Raw genomic sequence first — 22,013 nt, 5'->3', positions numbered from 1 at the left:
TATATATATATATATATATATACACACACAGAAGTGATTGTGTTGAAAAAATAATATTTATTAACTTGAGCCACATCTGTTTGACTGTTGTTATCCCTTCCCCATTCCAAAACAAAACATCTGGAGGAAAAATATACGTTTCTGTCAGTTGAAAGGTTCAGATGCTAAAACATGCATTAAGATGTTAGTATTCAGTGACTTTGTCATCTTTGTACCACAAAATATATCTATTTTTTCTCTTGCATTCACCCAGAACCAGGGTGTTTTAAAGGAACTTCATGTGCTTGCCTGTTTATGTTGTTAGAAATAAAGTGTTTCCAGGAAGTTTCCTGTTATTTGTCATTCTGCATTGTCCCTATGAAAGGAGGGACAAGCAATTTCTATCTTCTGCTTTGATTTGTTTAATCTTGTTACATCATTATGAATGGACACTGTATAATATGTTCTAAAATCATTAGCTGGTGGTGTTTCTTTTTTGAAATTCTGGCATATATGTTTAAGATGCAGTGCATGGTTTAAATAGTGGGACATATTTTTAATTACATGTGTATTTTGATTGGAATGCATTGTTTGATTTCATTTTATTGGGTTAAAGGGCAGCATAGTTATCCCTTTCTCTGCTTAGTAGAAGTAGTAACAATACATATAGTTTCTAACTCTTCTGAATCTATAGACAGGGCAAAAGCTAGTGAAAGTATCTTTGCATTTTCCTTTATCTTTGAACTATCTAATGATTTTGTCTGCAAATATAAAGTTGAGTTTACTGCTAATTCCGTTCTTGAAGAGCTGTATTTCCAAAACCAGCAGATGCTGATGGTCTCTGTTGATGCACTTCTGCAGTTCTAGTTCAGATTTAGAGCTTGTTGATTCTACGTTCACCACTTATCCCGAGGCACCCATCAGAGATTATTTCCCTTGAGACAGCTGACTCTCCCATTTCATCTATTGACTTCATTAAGGTAGACCAAACTTTTACAGATACATATGCTTTTCAAGAAAAAATGTATTACTCGAGACTTCTGCGTACAAAATAGAAAACAAAGGGCTACGAAATATACGTTCAATTGTGAATCATGCTGAACTATTGCTACATATTCTAACAGAATAAGTGTGTTCAACCTATAATAGCTGAGAATGAAGTGCTCATAATGCACTACACAGTTGACTTCTGCTCCACTGCTCCACTTTTTACTCCATCACTCCAATGTTACCCACGAGTGGATCAGAAACCAGCTGTGGGAGATGGCGACTCAATTGATCCTATTGATGGCAGCCCTCTGTGAGTTTTTATTTCTTTCTAAACATGTCTGATCTGCCACAACTTGCAGCATACAACACGAGTGTATCTGAAATAAGTTCTGTTTTAACTTAATGTCTGTAGCTTAACTTAATCCTGTAGTTCAGCAGAGAAATAAGCTCCAACAGTGAGGGTAAGAAGGGAACTTCCAAGAAAGGTAGAGTAGGACAGACTTAGTTACTATATCTGCTATAGATATCTGAAGGTATTTTCATGAAACAGAGTCCATCAAAGAGAGCCTTTGGCTTGGTGGTTCTGAGGCTCTGCTCTCAACACTGCTAATAATCTTGTCTTCTCAGTTCCTCCACCACCCTTTCAAGACTGTGACTAGCCTCAGTTTCTGTTGCTCTTTCTGACCTGTTAACTTCAGTTTCTTTTTTTTCTTTTATTTATTCAATTATATTAATAATTATTTTTGTAGCCTAACACCTTGCATGTTACATTTCGAAGTAGAAGCCTCAGGTGACTTTTTTTTTTTTTTTATGGTCGAGAAATAACACTTTGGAAGCAAAGGTTAACAATGTAGGAATAAATCCTTCCAGTATAGCACATATAGTATCATCACAATTTCAGCCCTAACTGACTTTCAATCTAACTTATATTGACATCAGAGAATTATAGAGAGCAAGGACAGTACATTGCCTTGTAAATGTTAGTCTCAAATAAATTCACCTTTGCTGCAAGTATTTATACAATAACACCCAGAGTAAGCAAATGATATTGCTTGGAGGATTATAAGATGCTAGAAAGATATATTTGGCAATGTGTGCAGTGGGAAAAAAAAAAAAAAAAAGAGTTTATTGGATTTTTTTTCCTTTTTGTTTTCTCTGTTTTCTTGTTGACAAATTATGAGAAGAATTTTCTTTTTTTACGTCAAATTTCCCTTTGGGTGCTTTTCAGCGGCTGTTTTCAATATGGTATCAAGATTAAACTAAAACCAAAATATGGAGGTTGATCACACAAGTAGATAAAAGAAATCATCTGGCCTGGGAAAGTATTTGATTTGGATATAGAGAAGGAGGCAGTCTTTTCTGGGGTGTCAGCTCAGAATCTTGTGATTCTTAATTAACTTCAGCATTCAGGGAAAGTTAATTTTATTTAACTTAAATATTTTAATTAATTCTAAAACCTTTTTTATTTTTTTTCCCTATCCTTGCCATTAAGTTTAAATGATACAAACTTAGTAAAAGCTTCTTGAGGGACTGAAGCTATTTCAGGGTTCACAGGGTTCCCTTGCTCCAGTATTTGCTATCTGAATACTGATGAGCAATGGACAGCATTTTATTTTCTCCTGGAACTCTAATTGCAGGCTAGAGGATGATAATCTTCATGCCAGGACCTTCATATATATGGAGGGGGGAAAAAAATCACTGTGTTGTCCTGAGCCATGGTCAGGCCCCCTGGCTTTCCATGATTCAGTGTTTATGTGATAATTTATCTGAAGCGAACTGACTGACTTCCTGAAGAATGTGCAGTAGGGGGGAGAAATTAGCATATATTGTCACTTTATACAGCAGTAAGCCTGAATTTCAGATAGATGATAGTGAATTCATTCTGTTTTTTATTGGTATTCATTCCAGACAGCAATGTCATTTTTTTGTAAATGATGTAATCCAACATACCATGTGTGGGCTCCATTCAGTAAAAGAGCTATCTAGGAGCACGATTATATCATCGGGAAGGAAGTAAATGCTTAGCATAAAGATTTTGCCAGAGCAGCATATAGGTCTGGTCATCTGAATCTTGCACTGATGAGTCATGTTATGCAGTCCAGGTATTTTTACAGGTAAATCACTGTCTGCTCAAAGGCGTTGATTTTTTTTTTTTTCTGTTTAATATGGGAAACATCAACAGTAAAAGATGATGTTTAGAAGCAATGTTGTCTTTCCCACTGAAACTCATTTATCTGTCCTTTATTTCTTTCCTCAGCAACAGATTTTTATTTTCTTAATTTGTCTCATTTTGTTATTTGTATCCCAAAGGTGCAGGGATGCAATGAAAACATGATTTATTGCTGAAGATAAACAAATGTTTTAGGCCATCAAAGGAAAAACGTAGGGATAACAAGGTTGAGGTACCATTGGCATTATTCATGCTAGGGCAGTTGCTCAAACAAGATGGGGTCATTTGTGCAATTTATTTAAAAACACAAAGTGAGAGACAATATTCTTTTTGAAGAGCTTTTGGTCTAATGGAAATAAGAATGGTTGAGAAAGTGGGATAGTCCCATTTTACAGATAAGGAACTATGAACAAAGAAATCAGTGCTTGATTCAGTGTCTGTGAGCATCCATCATTTTCAGAGTAGCTCCATCTCAATTCACCAGTGTATTCAGCATGATTTGTACCAGCTGAGAATTCAGCCCAAGGAGTTCTCCTTGTATCAGTTTGTCTAGTCCTTGAAGAATAACATCTTCCTTAGCTGCTTTTTGCTATGCAAATGGAATAGTGTAGATTTTTAACATAGAAGTGGGTTTTCATCGGTCTGCCATATGTTTTCCATAGATAACTATGTGGTCTAATTGGTTTGAATCAAACTACTGACACCAATATGCAAATCTAGTTGAATGGAGTGTATTTATACTGCAGCTTCCTTCTGCACCATTGATTGAAATATGAATACTTAAAATAGATCTGTATGGAATATTTAAGTAGCTTGCAATTACACACATTCTGTCTTGTCTACGCCAAGTACTATGATGCTAATGAGGAAAAACCACTGGACAATTGCTCTTTCTTAATCTATCACAATATATTTTAGAGGATCATAGTGCTTGCAAGATCTTAAAATTTAGTTACCGCAAAAGCAGCATATTTTAAATAGCTGTTTATATATCACAGTTATGTATGCGAACATATGTTTATGTGAGGTTAATGTTACATTATGCTAACTATGAAGAGATTTTATGGGAGCATAGGCCTTTCTGACACTTTTTTAAAGGTATTAATTTCATATATATTTTTTTATAGTTCATGGCTGTGGTCTTGTAATTAATGTTGCTGTCTGGTTTCTTGTCTGTACTCTCTGCCCCTTTCGTTCCTTTCAATGTCCTTTCACAATCTGTTCAGGCTAGATATCAGGTGGGCCATGCCATCGTGTCAATTATTTCCATTGGAAGGACTGCCAGCATGATCTTTTACTGTTCATTTTTCATTACCATGAAACATCTCATTTCAGTACAAAAGTCAAAAACTGTTTATGCTTGCATCTCTGGATTGCTACAAAAATGTGTAAGCTCGGTATGTAATAAGTGACTGCAGAATTTCTAGCCTTCCTGAAATGTGCCTGAACTTAAAATAATTGTTTGTAGGGAAGCAAAAATGTTATGCATATGCTAAGCAAAATTTGAAATACATGAACTCTATTTTTAGAAATTTCACTGGCAGGTTTGTATGATCTGATAGAATAACAGCTGCACACTGATTTCCGACTGTTCTTTATTCAAGCAATAATAATTATAAACAAGCAAAAGAGTTTCTTGTAAACAAGCAAATATAGATTGTACTTATCATCTTTAGTATCCCACATCCTATCACTTATGCTCTGATAGTAATCCAGTATCATTATATTGAATATATTTCAATTAGCATTTCAAGAACCGTATCTTTATTTCTTGACTTGGCTGTTTTCGTTACCTGAAGACACCCATAATTCTAGGAGTCGTATTGTTACAAAAAAATTACCTTTCATGTCTCCACCAAATTACAAGCGACAACACACAATATAGTGACTATGCTTGTGACTATCACAAACTCCTTAAAAGCTACTGGTATTAAGTACGAGTTTTGAAGAGCAAACTCTTGGATAAGAATCTTAGCTATTTGTTTTTGTTTTGTTTTCAAAAATGATAAAGAAACTTGCATAATGGAAAAGACTAAAATACAGTTGTTAAGGGCTGGGTAATCAAATGGTTGTTAAAACCAGCCAAGTGAATGGCCAATTAGAAGCCTACTTAAATATGCTTTAGAAAAGTGTCCTTAGTTAAGAGCTTGCTTAAGCACTCCTTTGCATAGGTACTAGAGACAGTAGGATAGGAGGTCTTCCTAAAACGCACAAAATAGTGTGATACCAAGTTATGTCTCTTATTGAAGGTTTACAGTGTTGGTTAGGTTCAGCTCCTCAGGGGAAAGGAAGAAAAAAAAACAAAAAAAAAAACAACTTCTGGCCCCAGGGAGGTCACTGAAAATGCAACCAGTCATTTTCAAGGGGACAAAAATTTTTTCCCTGCTGCCTTCATTCCCCTTTCTTCATGTTCCTGTTATTCATACTAACTTAACGGTGAGGGGTAGCTTACATGAGCAGAGGCACCAAAGCTGCTGGCACTGTTAGTTTGAGCAAGCCCTCAACAGTGTAGGTATTCTGGAGGGCAGAAGTTTCTCTCTGACAGGAATTACAAATGTAGTCTTCCAGCTGGCTTTCACCATCAGCCCTGGGCTCTATTCCAGGAGCAGTGTTGCTCTCTCAGTGGGAGTACTCAGTGACCCTCATTCAGCAAGATCCTTCCACATGCACTTAACATTTAGTCTGCAACTCATCCTGTTCAACTGGATTAGTCCTGTGCTTCCAGTTGAGAACCTATGTAAGTACTCTGATGGAAAAAGAAAATTAGATTTCAAATTCCCTGCAACTACACTAGAAGTAATTTTAGAAGTGGTGAAAAGGAACAATGAATGGTAAATATTGTATTAGAAACCATTGTGCTTCAGGTAAGGCAAAGCTACTTACTACATCCATTACCAAGTTTGGAACTATTTGCTTATGCAGCTGTCTCTCTGTGGGTGGATCCATTGGGTTACAGGGTCAGTTAATTAGGGACAACATCTACAGTTAATGTTCTGAGAAAGCCGTGTGGAACTCGTTAAGGAGAAATGAAGATGATTCTGCAGGAAATAGCAGAACAGCATATTGAATTTAAGAAAATGTGTAGGCCTAGTACAAAATGCTTTTTGGTTGAAAGAGTTTATGATAAGATTAATGTATACAATTTTGCTTAGGAATTTTCCTTAATGACAATGTGCAGCTGTGGTTTGAGATTTTTTTCAGAAGTAAGCACCATTTCCAGGGATATAAATATGTGCTAAATAATTCAAACAGAGAAAAAAATAGCTATAAAGATACACACATACAAAAAGTTGTATCAAAAGCAAATTTCTGATGGACTTTTGGCACCCTAGGGTAAAAATGGTTAGGACTTGGTCTTGTGAGCATGTATTCACCTGCCTAATTTTGCTCCTTGGAGGCACTGTATTGAAGCTGCATGCATTGTCTTAAAATAGAGCTTGCTTTGATGACAACATCCTGGCTTTAAATGGATGAGAGCTCTGTCAACTACTTACAGCATCAGATGAAAAGGACAGCAGTATTATGAGACTTGGGATAAAAGATTTATTTCATCTCAAAAGACAAATGTAATTTTTAAAAAAAATGTGGAAATTGTGGATAAAAACAAATTGATTTGTGTGATACTGGGTGAAAGGAGAAAATATACTCTTTGCAGGAGCATACGGCTTTATGACTGTACTTTCAGATTCCTAATTGCAGGACACTATAAGCTGCTGATTACCACCCTATTTCTGCAATAAGATCTGTTTACACTGGCAAATGGCTGATGTGGAGGCTTGTAGCTGAATCGCAGCATGGGTATAAGACGAGAGAAACAACCAACCATAAGAAAAATTGTCACCCTCTTTACTTTACAATCTTCTGTTGTCTTTCAGCAATGGAACTTCCACATGCAAGGCACAGTTCTGTGGGAGAACACCCTGAAAGCTCTCTTAAAGTTAGCTTTGCTTTTATGAAGTACCAAATTTCACTTTCAGCTACAATTTTGCATTAATTAGTAGCTTTGTTGAGGAAATGTGCTCCAACTCATGCAATTAGAAGCTGTTTTAATTGAAAAGCACAGCATATTTGCAGATGGATTATGAATCTGAGAACAATTTTGAGATTTAGGATTAATATTTTAAGGTAGGCAGCACAGTAATACTTCAGATAACATCTAAAATTACTACATAACGAGCATATCAAAGCTAATGTGTTACTACATTACTTTATACCACTTTCTGTACAGTTTACATATTAGGCATGGGGCAAACTCATTCCTAAAGTGAAAAATTTGTTTAATTTACACTTCTAAATATATATTTAGATTTATATAAATAAACAAGTGTACATTTACATTTACTTGTACATTTACAAGTGTAAATATATACTTATATAAATCTATACATAACTTCATTTCTGCATTGCCACTTTGTCAGTATGTATGTTCATACTTCTAGATGCTGAGACTAGTGCTATAAATTTGATCATAAGGGGTTCAGGTCCTCTGACTAACCAGCAAATGTAGTTCAGTCTACAAATACTGACTTGCTATGTTTTGGCCATCTGCAACATGTCCTTATAAGTATTCTCATAAATCTCTGTCTGAAAGTATATAGTTTCTGGATAAAATCATTGCACGTTTTTTCATTTGTTTGTTGTCATTTGTTTCTTTTTTGGGGGGGTGTTGTTTTGTTTTCTTTAACCTTAAATGGAAGTGTTTATGCTTAATTAGTAGTCTGTCCCTTGTTTCTGTCCCATTTCAGACTTTGTCTGCTGCACAGAAGCAGACTTTCTATATACTCTACTTTCACTCCCAAATCCCTCTTTAATGAAACTTCTTGCTAGGAGACAGGGATAAGTAGTCATGATGTAAGACATTAAGGAATGCAAACAATTTATAAAGAATTATTTGTTAAGGTATTATCTTGAAAGAATTTCAGGAAAAAAATTTCGGGAAAATGCTCTTGATGAAGCAAAGAAGCAGGTTAAAAAAAAAAAAAAAAAAAAAGACTTTCACTGTATTTTCTTTTCTGTGCCTTGCAAAATTATCCAGGAGATCAGTCAGCTTTTTTCTAGTATGTCCTAAGGAGGTAGAAATCAAGGACATTCATAAGTAATAGAACTTAAGTCAGAGCTTAAGCATGTGAAGTTCAGACCTAGTTTATTTTTGTCATTAATTAGTTGCTGGTCTGAGTGCTTTCTGGGACAAGATCTGGACTTTTTGATCTGGGAATTTTTCCTGGGGATCATATGAATCATGTAATACGTAAACATTTTGCATTTTTTTTTTTCTGATGTCTGAGGACATGAGGAACTTGAAAATGCAAATTACAACAATGTTGTGGTTGGTATGGAGACCCTACTCCAGGAGGACTGTGAGGTTTGTTTTTAAAAACCTAATTTAGAGGAACATTTGTGGACACAAGGGTTCACTTCTGAGAGGACATGGCGGTCTCCTGTAGTGCACTTTGAATTACATGACTGAGAAAAAGCATCTGGGTAAAATCTGGTTATTCATCTACCACAGCAGTTGTGAACATAACATTTATTAAAGAAAGGCAAAGCAAAATGTATAAATTAGGGCCTTGAGAGATGGTGTAAATAGAGATATAAAGAGTCTTTTTAACACTCTGAAATTCCTGGCGTGACTGATAAGAGGAAACCATTAGGGACCAGAATTATAATTAAATGTGTTTTTGTAGCACGGCCAAGGAAAACACTACACAATGACACTTAAAGATTCTTAAACAATGCTCAGCTCAATGAGTTTATAATTTTCTAATACCTAAAAGAAACTAAATAAATTAATGTATTTGCTGATCTTATACAGATGGATTCGGACCAACAACATTAAATCAGTCCATATGTTTTAGCAGGAGTTCTTGATAAGGCATTGACCAGCTTGACCACTGGAAGCAATACTGAACCAGAAAACTGAATCTCCCACATAGGAAGCCAAATGAAGAAATAATTATTTCAATTATCAGGGCATTTTCCAACTTAGAAACAAACTTTCTTTGCTCTGGAAAAAAAAAAAAATTAGCTTTGTGGGAGAGCTTCTACCAACATCCCTTTGAGTGTAACAATGTTTTGTGGTTGTCATATGCCAAAGGACCTGGCACAGTATCAAAATTTATGTACCGCAGGATTGAGCAAGGTTTGAGATAGAGCTGCCTGCCTCAAAACTTGCAAAGATTTTAACTTTAAGGAGCCAGCTTTATTCTGTTGCGCTGTGCCATGGCAACGAACATGTATCCATGGCAAGGCGGCATTTTATTTATTTATTTTTGTTACATCCTAGCTTGAAATTTTTTAGAAACAGTGGTTTGGAGTATGAAATACAAGTATGTGCATAGTAGGAGAGAGACACTGAGGAATAGGAATGTTGCCAGCCTACTCTTTTGGGGCTGGAAAGTTTGGGTCTTATGCAAGTGTTTCAGATGTGGTCTGGAGATTTGGGGGGGATATTGACCTGGAAAGATAACAATTCTGTTTCCATGATTGGTGGGGTTACAAAGCTGTCTGTTACTCTGCTGCTTGCAAAAATACTTGCTCTGCACAGAACTGTAGGGGTAGAAAAATCCAAGAAGCAAACTTGCTTTTTTTTTGCTTGTTAGGTGGAGGGGAAGAAATAACAAAAAAACACCAACACCACCAATCAAAACTTAAAAATTGGATTTTAACCAGTTTTAAAGATTTTAACACACCAAAGATGTGAAATAGTACTCGAACTGGCATCCCTTGATCTGCATATTTTACCAGATGCAAAATATTAATTAGAGTTGATTTCTGATTTTGAATGTCTGAGGAGAAAACATTGATTTGTAAGAGTGTTGCCAGCAGGTCAAGGGAGGTGATTCTTTCCCTCTACTCAGCCCCGGTCAGGCTACACCTGGAGTGTTGTGTCCACTTCTGGACTCCTCAGTACGAGAGGGACATAGAACTACTGGAGCGAGTCCAGAGGAGGGCTACAAAGATGATGAGAGGCCTGGACCACCTGGTGTACAAGGACAGGCTAAGAGAGCTGCATCTGTTTAGCCTGGAAAAGAGAAGACTGAGGGGAGACCTCATCAAGGTGTATAAATGTCTGAGGGGAGGGTGTCAAGAGGATGAAGCCAGCCTCTTTTCAGTTGTGCCCAGTGACGGGACGAGAGGCAATGGGCACAAACTGAAGCACAGAAGGTGCTGGCCCAATATGAGGGGGCACTTCTTTACTGTGAGGGTGACAGAGTACTGGGGCAGTTTGCCCAGAGAGGTTGTGGAGTCTTCTTCTCTGGAGTTATTCAGAACCTGTCTGGATACCATCCTGTGCAATGTGCTCTAGGTGCTCCTGCTCAGCAGTCGGGTTGGACTAGAGGATCTTCAGAGGTCCCTTCCAGCCTCAGCAATTCTGTGACTGTTGCATGGGGGACAATCTGCAGGGGATGGGGTGTGCTGTCATTGTTCTAGCCAGCATGCTTCGGAGAGTTACTGATCAAATAGCCTGCTCTTCTCCATGCCAATAAGCAGCATCAGTGTCTGTTTGTCTGCCTGAGCAGCTAGCTAGCAAATTGCCAGGAGATGGCCATCCATATTGAGATATGGTGCCAGGGGTTGCAAATTTATCAAAACTTGTGAACAGCAAATTGCTTCCTGTGTACATCAGAGAATGAGAAGGTAGAAGGAACTTAGCAGATCATCCAGTCCATCCCTGCCGCAAGATCAATGTTATTTAGAGGGTTATGGCTTTTTCAACGGGAACTTCTCTAATTTTAGCCATTCATCTTAAGTTAAACTTCCATATTTTTCCCCCAAAGCATCCTTTTAAAATTATTATTATTCTATTCTTTTAGAATATAGATAGATACATAGGAAGAAGAATTGAAATTTAACATGCAGTTCTTTGTTGGAGAGGCTTTGCTAGAGAAAGCACTTGTCTTACATTAAGGACAGGTGTATAAGGGTAGGGATGGGTGTTTAATGTAGTATTTTGCATAATAATAATAATTTAAAAAAAATACACAGGAAGCAGAACTATCTGCTTCAGCAGAAGGAGGAGGAAATAGGGAGTCAGGGCTTTCTGTGACTTGAAGCATTGGCTCCTTGTTTAACTGCAGTGCATTTACCTCAATACTGTGATCACATTCAGTTGTAACTGTTGCAGCTGATGAATACATACTTTGATTTAACTTTCCTCCTTCTGCTTTTGAGCTTGACTGTCTATGTCAGCAAATTATCAACAAACACTATTTCTGGTGCCCCATATACCTGTGTCTAGGAATGTTTTTAAGACAAATTTGATCTCAACATGCGAATGTAACAATTAGGCCCATTTAAGTGTAAGTGGCTTCCAAACATTTAATTGAAAAGATCAGAAGTTCATTACCAGACTACTGATAACTAAAACTGAAGCCACTGTCAGCAGTTAGTCATGCTGTCAGAAAAAATACCCTTGTCAGAGGCTTTACATTCAGTTTGGGCCCTGACAACTATATTCTTATGAAACTAATCTCACGTAAATGAATTGATTCACAGGTTTAAATCTCCCTATTTGCCTTGTATTTTCTGTTTTTTTAGTGTTTTTGCTAGTGGATATGGGAATTGATTTATTTTTCTTAAGATTGTCATAATGCCTCACCTAAGAATGCTGAAAAGAATGAATGTCAGCAAGTCTGTAAACAGAAAACATTTTTACTTTATGATCATTCTCTTAGTTTGTATGAATAAAAAAATAAATAAATCTTCTCACCAAGGAGTTTTCTTCAGAGTTACCAGTATACCACTTTATGTAATATTATCAGATCAAATAAATGCTTTAAAGTAAATTAATTTAATGCCTTTTACAAAACCAGAAAAGAGTAAAATAGGGGAGGAAAAAAAATTAAACAATAGAACTGCTCAGCTATGATCTGTCTTCTCTCATATTTCCACAGCACTATGGGGTTTCACAGGCATAGAAAGTTATTCATAAAATTTTATGTTTTCCTGATATAATTATGCTGGAAAAAATCTTTTCCCCTGCAATCCTGCACTCGTTCATCTAATAAATGACCTCTTCCTGTCATGATGACTCATAATCATGAAATTCCTGATATTGTTTTTTTTTTTCCTTTCTGCCATCAAAATTGAATTTTGGTTTCTGTATCAACATTTCAGAATGAAAAGTTCCAACTTCTTGTCCAGAGAGAAGTGACTTTCTGGGAGCTAGAAATAAACTCACAAGATCATGTTAAGCTTTACTGACTATCCTCCCAAAAAAAGCTGAGTATCCTGCCCTGTCTGATCCCTAAGTTTAGTCTTGTTAAAACAGACAAATTTCACGTCTTTATAAAACCAAAGGTTTTAGAGGTGTAGTTTAAGTAAGAAAGTAATTAAAAAGACATTTTTTTCACTGATGTAAGACCAAAGATTGTCTGTTGCTTTGGCTATTCTCATCACTTCTGCTTAAAGATAAACTCATGAACAGAAAAGTTCTAGGGTTGTTTCATTTGTTGTTCTTGTTGTTTGTATTAGAGAATGGAAGTTTCACAAAATACTTGTCTATAAAATTTTTCTAGGGTTTTGTTTAGGTCAAACATGAAGAGATGAGGGAGAGGAGAAATACATTTCCGTTGCATGCACAGGAAGCAAACATTGACCACCAATGCTGATATCTGCCTAGCTGCAATATTAATAAATAAATAAACCAGCTTTTATGATAACAGTAACTTGCCAATGAACTGCAAAACCTTTCATATTAATGCATGGCATTATGTAAATCAGCTTCCTCTTCTTTGAGCGACTAATGTAGTCTGCTCTGCTGGGAAAGACTGAAAAGACTCCCAAGGCAATGGTAAACATTACTGGAATTATATTATGAATGATCTAGGGCTTAAAATTGTGTCTTCTGTTCTTCTGTGAAGTGTTATCTCTGACTGTGCTTCAAGACAGAGCCGCATTAAAGATCCAACAGGGAGATGCAGCAGACTTCATTTAATTCTTTAGGGAAAGTGAATAGGGAGCAGAGCTGTCATATATAGTAATTTTACGGGATGCCTCCAAAATTATCAGGTAGGAGATACTTCTTTGCATGACGCTTACTTGCATGTGGAAAGCATTGCCATGGGAAGTTTTAGAAGCCAAAATATAAACAAATTCAAAGCAAGAAATTAGACAGATTAGTGGAAGATAGATCATTCAGAAACTACAAAATAAGGTAGTCCAGACACAATCCCCAGTTGCAGATGTCCCTAAAGTTTGAATTTCCATCCAAAGGAAAGGACCACTTTGTTCATGCCTCTTTCTTTCCGAATTTCCCCTAACAGCCACTGGGTGTGCGTGTTAGGGACAAAACTGAACTAAATGTTTTCTCTTACAGCACAGTTCTTGTGCTCTTGAGTGAATGCAATTCCATGCTATTCCTATACTACGTGTGTTTGTGACAATGAGAAAGCACAAACATATTGTGTACAACACATTCCAAAATAATGCGTTGTTCTAAGGCAAGTCATTGAACCTTTGTGTTAGATACCAATGTGAAGCAGTAGTTCAGAAGCTTGAATACACAAGAAATAAAAATATTATTCAACTGATTTTAGTTGTTATTCCAATACATCTAACTTGTTTCAAATGTTGATATTATGTATTTTAAGATACAATATTATTAAAAAATAAGCTTAAAAGACTGACACTACTCATGCTTCACTGGTATGTTAATTGTGTAATGGAGTTGTTCACTCTAGTATATTTTAAAGCTATGTAATTCTGAATTCTGTATCATATTTTCTGTTAAGATTTAATTTCCTTTTTCTGACATCCTACTGCTTTGACTCAGATCCATAGAGATACAATAGTTGCCTGTCTCCCCAGCAGTTGTGGAGACTAGTTAATGTTTGCAAAGCTTTCTGAGGGCAAGAAGTGCTGATTCTATGGTTGTAAATATGGTCAATTAATATTTTTATTGCGTTTATTTTCCTACAAGGTAATCTGTTTGAATTAGAGCTAGGACAACAAGAAATGTTCTTGACCAGTAATGCAGTGAGGTGTGGCATATAGTTTTGAGAACCTGACCTGTGTTTCTGAATTGTACCATTTCACCATAAAAGTGTCACAATTTCTTCCTGAATTTAATTTATAACAGTTTTATATGAAGTTTAATTTTAACCAAAAGAACAATTGCAATTAGCATGAAAATGAGGTATTAACTGAGGCAAAACTTAGGCCAGAATTATTTCTTTAGGTTCACTATTCCTATAAATATTTGTTTTGTGACACACAAGTCAGTGAATACACCAACAACAATCATACATTCTAACCATCATAGGAGAAGTTAAATGAAATTCTGCCTGCTTTTATTAATGGAGATTGTGATTATTGTGATTTTCTTTTACAAAGTACAAATCTAGAGTTTGAAACTGTGGGGATGGAAAGGTGCAGGAGGAGGAGAAAGAAAAGGGAAGATTTTCCTTTATTCTACACATGTCCAAACAGTGAAAGCATGATCTATTTGGAATAAAGGGAAATAGACATGTTTTAATTTTAACACTTAGCTACAATGCTGCAACTATAAAAACATCAGTAATATGAAAAGCACATAAATTGTCACGAACATTTGCAAAATAATTTAAACTACAAAGAATCTGCTCTGTCACCTGCCAGTCACAGTGTGAATTTAGTTCATAATGATAGACCGTATTCATCCACACTCACTGTCATTTTTTTTTTAATCACTGTCTTTGTTCTGTTTTAGCATTTGGCTGTCACATCTTTAAGAAAAATGGTCCAACTGTTTTGCCGCTTGCTCTAAGAAATAAGTTGCTCTTAGCATATGGAGGTTTTCACAAACAATATGTTTTCAGTTTCCTGTGCTTTGGATTTCTCCATGGAAGATTGGTAAAGCTGGTATGACATTAACTAAAAATGCTGCTGTCCACATAAACAGAGCCTGCAAAGACTCCTGCTGTACAGGAGCTTTTTAAGGAGGTAGACTTATTGCACATCCTGCTTTAACTGAACTTTCTATAGTTAAGCAGCAAAAGAATTAGAATTGTACAGGAAGGAAACACTTGATAAGTAAGAGATGTCATTAGCAGAACAGCATTTGGTATTTGTTCCACAAAACACTTTAATTATCTGTTCATCATTTCTTGATCAATGCATAAACTAACCACTAAAGGGGGAGAAAATCCATAGACTGTCAAAGGGTTTCCAATAGAAAAAAGACTCAGGCCCTACTCAAATCATTTTTTTGTTGCCTGGCTATATTTCACACAACTTTATTGTCTTTTCCTTCACTTTCTCTCATTCTTGTTACCCTTAAGGCAATGTTTTCATGTTTCTGAACAGGTCTTGTGGTAGATGAATTCTACATTTCCTGAGTTTTCTGGCTGAAGGCTCTCTGGTGTGAAAGGTGGAAAACAGAAGGAATTCCAGTTGCATGCCACAGCCCTGCAACAGAGCATGGGAGGGGAGCTCTTGGCTAATCTCCATAGAATCGTAGAATGGCTTGGGTTGGAAGGGACCTTAAAGATCACCTAGTTCCAGAACCTGTGCCATGGGCAGGGATGCCACCCACCAGATCAGGTTGCCCAGGGCCCCATCCAACCGTGTTTTGAACACCTCCAGGGGTGGGGCATCCACAGTTTCTCTTGGCAACCTGTTCCAATGCCTCACCACTCTTCTCAATGAGTTCTTCTCCCAGTCTGTGCTCATGTTTGGGATTGCCCCGACCCAGGTGCAGCACCTTGCACTTGGATTTGTTGAACCTCTTTAGGTTCATATGGGCCCACTTCTCAAGCTTGTCCAGGTCCCTTTGGATGGCATCCTCTGGTATATCGACTACATCACTCAGCTTGGTGTCATCTGCAAACTTACTGAGGGTGCATTTGATCCCATTTTCTATGTCATTGATAAAGGTATTTAACAGTACCAGTCCCAAGCCAGAACCCTGAGGGGCACGACTCATCACCAGCCTCCACCTGGACATAGAGTCATTGACCATCACTCTCTGGGTGTGGTCAGCCAGCCAATTCCTTATCCACTGAATGGTCCACGCTTCAGATCCAAGGACTTGTGGGACCAAGTCAAAGGCCTTACGGAAGTCCATATAGATGACATCGGTCAGGAGACTGGCTGATCTTGGAGAAATTAATTTGGAGAAACAACCATAGAAAAATAACCTGAGACAAAAATCAGAGACAAGATGGATGTCCCTGATTGTCATCTGATGTTTAATGTTAAATAAATAAAAAGAATATCCAGAAGTAACATTAAAACCTCATACTTCTGTGTTTAATTCAGTCCATAGGTGGCAGGGGACAGAAAACTTTCTGAGATTGGACTAATTTTGCATATTTTTGTGTCCTGTAGTTCTCATACCTTTTTGTGAAGTTTTTGGTTGTAATCCGTATCGATGATGTCTAATGAGATGCTATGTGAAGGTGAAATTGTGGTCCAATACAAAAGAGAAAGTTCATTGATTAAAATAAAGAGTACATAGCTATCAAGTTCTTTCAGTTGTGGAACTGAATTAAAAAAAAAAAAAAAAGTGACTTGAGGAAAACTCATTGTGGCATGAGGTGAAGTGGAAACCAGTTACGGTAGAGGTGAAAGGTGGCCGTCTAATAGCAGGGTGTGAAAGGATAAATGACGGTCTTATGAAGTGTCTTGTGACTTTCAGGGAATCACTAGGTAGACAGTGTTTTCCATGAACAGCTGTAAAGTACATAATAAGTTGGTACAATGGGATGTATTTTTGAGTTGGAGCTGAATCGTTATATAAAATGGTTGTAGGGAACAAAAAGTGTAACAGCATGTCTGTGTTATAGAAGAACAGCTAGTAAAGCAAGAATATAACAACCCTCACCCAAAAGCTCTTAGAGCACAAAACCAATCAAGTTAAAAGAATAATATTTCAGCCTTAGTACCCTGGATCTGCTATCATTCTTGTTCCAGACAAGATTTACAATTGATTTCAGGCTCCTTGCTTAGTCATTCTCATGAAATATATTGTAAGCCTCATCTTCCCCAGTATAAGACAGAAGAGACTCTTTCAGTCAGCAGGGCTGCTCAGATGGTAAGATTAGGTGAGAGAAAAGTATCACTTAATTTTCTAATTGAAACTTTATGTTGCTTTGCTTTTTCCATCTTTGACTGAACAATACTCTTTGCTTGCTGTCTCTGAAGCAAATTCAGGAAGGCATTGAAACCACAGTGTTCACTCTAGCTTCAGGCTTGTGACACAGAGTAGAAGTGGGCACACATCAGCCAGATTTAGGGGTGTGTTGTTTTTTTTGTGTTGCTTATAATTATGAAGGGAACTCTTGGCAGCTAGAGAAGACTTTTACCATAAAGAAGACCTGTTCTTCGGTGTAAAATTCTTTTTTCTCCATGCCAGCTCTAATATACACATTATTTGAGTTCCTGTAATACCACATATGTATTTTTATATAACAAAAGGTCTATTTTGTACACCTATTTCAGTTCTTGCCAGTAGCTCAATATGGTCTGATTGGACTTAACCTCATAGATAGTTTGATTTAAATTTGCCTGAATACAACTTTGATCTCACGCTTCATTGCTTTACATTTTTGATCAAAGCAGTATGCTTGGTCAGTGAGTTTAATAGTGTGGATCGCTATGTTATAAAGTGTTTTATGTTTGTTCTTTTTAAGAAGAACACCTTTGTTATTGAAACTGCTAGAAAAAAATATAGGAAAATGATGAGCCATTTCAATATAAATAAGTAGGAGATTATATTTTCATTTTTAAAGAGAATTCTGAAATTATTGGCAACAGAGACCGTTACCTTACCAGTGGTATTTACAGTTAAACAGAAAATGTTCATTTATTTGAATTTGGGGACTACTAAAATGACAGTGAATTACAGTCATGTTACCAGAACTTCTCAGTAACCCAGTGATGTGTTAAATGCCAGGATTTCAAAGGTGGGTGTCATCTTCCATGAATCTCAGCACTACAAGTTTTTTGTGTTTATTTTTCAAACTGTGTGCATATGTATTACAATCCGCAACAGCACGTAATCAAACTAGATAATTTTATACTCTCGTCTGATCATAAAATCTATGAGTAGCTCATTACCCAAATCTGGTATTTCATCCAGCTCCAAAGTAACTTTTAAGTGTGAAAAATTTTAAAGGACTTTGACAAATGCTATATAGACTTAGAGTGATAGTCTATCTTTAGATAGACTGGACTGTGGTATCTCTTACAAATATAATGCTATTATATGCCATTTATATGTTTGTGTAACAACAGTTACTAGTGGTCCTCCTGGACTCATGAAATTATCTCTGTCTTCTAAACCTGTCAATAACAGAACTTTATATGGTAAATCATATTTGGAAATATAATTAGTAAGTTTTTAAGGGCATTTTTTTAATGACGTTTTCCATCTTCTGCTATTTAAATTGATTTTTATATAAAGCAATTAAGGACATCCTTTTTCCATTAAGGAAATTATATTTAACTTCTGTTGTGATGATGTATGTTATATATAGAAGAGAAAAGGTACTTGAGATTCACTCCCCCCCCCCCCCCCCCCCAGGTCATTGTCATTGTGGGGGTGGTAATTTTCCAGACTATATACATCAATTGGTGGTTCTCTTAGAAAGTAATCAATCAAGACTTCAGATAGAAATATTTCTTTCAACATAATTAGTATCATGACTGAGAAATTATCTTAATTTATTAAGCACTATGTTTTTGAAAGGTTAATAATCAGTATGGAAAATGTCACTTGAAAACAGTAACATGAACACTGTTCTTTCTTGGCTAAAATTATTATTTATTTCTGGTGTTTTCCATGACACTTCATTAGGACAGTAGTAGACACGTTCCATAAATATACATATATTTATATGATGAAGAGCTTTTGAAAATACCTATGTTAGCCCTTTCATCAGACATCCAGCTGTTTGGCTAGTGCTAGCAAATGTACTCAAAATTTATATATGGCTTTTCAAGTTTAGAAGATTTTCTAAGTACTAAATGATATTTGTTTGTTTGTTTTGTTTTAACATAATTACAGTTAAATAAAATTAGATGTAAAGTATTAATATAGAGGGCACATAACTGCTTTCCACAAATACATAAGCACATTACTTAGGCTTCTGGTATATACATTTTCAATTCACCTTCATCCATGGGCTCAAAGATTCTTTGCTCTGTGAATCCAAACATAGTAAATTTGGTAGATTTAATCTAATGGTTCACTCAAGAGCTAAAACACAAAAATAGATGGGTAGGTAGTCCATTGTTGGCCAGGGAAAGAGTTTTTATTGATCAAAATTTTTTCCATAGTTTTTGTATGCATCCTCTTATCTCAATTCCATATTGTTCTATCATATGATTAATTAGTACATTTTCTTTCTCTTTTACTAAAGAAGAAGAATTGCAATTATGATGATATTCTTCTATATCTCTCATATACCCAGAATACTTGTGTAACTAAACAGACTTCGAGTCATGGTTGCATAAGCAAAAACCTTTGTTTTTATTTAAAATGATATATTTTTTCAGTTTGCTAAATTTTAGATAACTCCATAGATACACTAACCGTGTCCATAGATGACTCTGTCTAACTCAGGATTTGATGACAGATGACTCTGTCTAACCAGGATTTTTCTTTCTCTGCCTCAGCCTGGTTTAAAATATTGCAAAGTATTCCTTAAAACAAAACTGGACAAAGGACGAAGTTACGTCATCAGAATTAGCTATTAAGCAGGTGGGGGTCAGCTATATGATTTCCTGAGCTACTTTCTAACCTGAATTATTCAGTGATTCTGTAACGATGTACGATTATTGTTATGAGAAAAAATGCCTATATTCCTAATTGCCCAGTTGCTTTCTCAATATGCTCTTTTGGAGTAGTACATGAACTATTTTTGAGTGGCTTTTGAACACTATGACATTTTGTCTTGGCTGTAAAGTTTGAGCAGCGGTGAGATCAATTTTTGAAGAGCTGAGGTCAGCATGAACATCTTATCCCTTCACTTGACCTGAAGAAGATCTCTGTACATTACACAGTTTAGGAACACTAATTAGTGAGCACCCAAGAGCATTGGAAACTATATAAAGATATAAAGTCTTTTTTTTTTTTTCTTCCCCTGCTGTCTCAAGTTTTTTTTTTTTTCCTATCTGTTCTTGTAATCTCAGAATTCACAGGGTAAGTTTATATCTCACTGGGGTTGTTTAAGAGATGTGCTCTCAATGGAATTGTGTTTTATTTACAGTAGTAACATTTTGCAAGGACCATCATCAGAAATTTTTCTTGATGTTACAATACATTCTGATAACTGGGGGAAGTTTTCTATACTTGGAAGTAGCCTAAAAAACGTCTGGTGCTCCATGTTGTGCCACACTAACTGCTATGATACATATTCAAGATGAATTTCCATGAGAATTCATTTTCATCAGTAGATGAACATTCATATGAACACTCATATAGTTCATTGTATCTCTTTTTAAAAAGAAGTTGATCATTGGTAGGAAAAATATTTAAGTACTGTTCACTTAGACTTCTTTACTGGCTATGCAAATTTCCAGTCCATTAGGGCACATTGCACAACCTTCCTGAGGAAAAAAAATATATTGTGAGCATAATTTAGAATGTTGTGTGACTGCTACAGAATCCTGGAGTAGCTTATTCTAATCCCAAATGGCTTATTCAGCATCCTACTTTAAAAGGTTTAGTGGTTTGATAGTGCACTTAGTTATTTTAAAATATCTGCAGACAAAAGCATCTTCTTTGAAGACAGAAGATAATATTGGATTATCTTCTTGATAATAGTGCCTGTGCCTCAATTATGTTGGTAGATGTTTTTCTTTATTCTTCTTAATTGATCCAGTTTTTTCAGCCTCCTACTCAGCCACAGAGACAAATGGAAGGTTTTCTTTTTTATGTCTCAATTTTTTTTGGAGTGGGATGGAATACCATTAAAAAACTTTAATTTTAGCAATGTTAGGAATGTGTCTACCTCTGTGCTACTGGGATTTTATCTACAGAAAAAGGAATATTTTGCTGAGGTCCCAGACCTCACCTCTTAAAATAGCAGGACAGTTACATAAACTATTTCTAGAAGGTAGGTATTAACTTGTTACCATTTATACTGTATTTAGTAACAGTAATGAAATTAATTTATGAAATTATTTTTCTTTAAAAAATGAAGTTTTGGATGCTGCTGATTAATATTCAACTGTTATCTGTTATCATATTAGACTTTAATCTTCAAAGCTTTTCATAGAACCATGTAGTTAAGATCAGTGAATTCAGTGAAGTGGGACTAGGCTTTTAAGCATTCACATAATCCTGTCTGTGAATACATATATTGATAATTAGTCATTCACAGAGGTATTTTGATAACAAGTCATTCTGATTCAGTGCTATAAATGCCATTTATTAAATGGCTGTGCTGCTGTTTTCAAAACTGTTTGGCTTGGGTGGTCAAGAGGACAAGAAATGGGATAGTTCACATGGGGAAAATAGGAGTTCAGAACAAAACTGGAAAAATGATTTTATTTTTTTTAACCACGCAATATGCCATTAGTGTTGAACTCTATGGTATTGGAATTTGTTGAGGGGGGGAAAAAATAGCAAGATCCAAAAAGCAGTCCAATATGTAGGTTAATAATTGGAGTATTCAGACTAAAAGTAATTATTACTATTATTATTATTATTATTATTATTATTATTATAATGTAGAAGTAATACTGAACCTTCATCTTCAACCTGTAGAGGTTTTTATAGCTGGAGAAATGGAGAGAGAGAGTTGTTTCATATTTGGCTGCTTCCCTTTCGTAATCTAGTGTTGGGTGCTGGTGGAGATGATGAAGTAGGTAGGCTTGGCTTCAATCTAGTATGACAATGTTTCTGTTACCAAATTCTTTTCTTAGGCAAAGAAGTAGGTTGCCTAGT

This window comes from Cygnus atratus, chromosome 13 (assembly GCF_013377495.2).
Source record: "Cygnus atratus isolate AKBS03 ecotype Queensland, Australia chromosome 13, CAtr_DNAZoo_HiC_assembly, whole genome shotgun sequence".
In the NCBI taxonomy this organism is placed as follows: Eukaryota; Metazoa; Chordata; class Aves; order Anseriformes; family Anatidae; genus Cygnus; species Cygnus atratus.
This window is presented reverse-complemented; position numbering follows the sequence as displayed.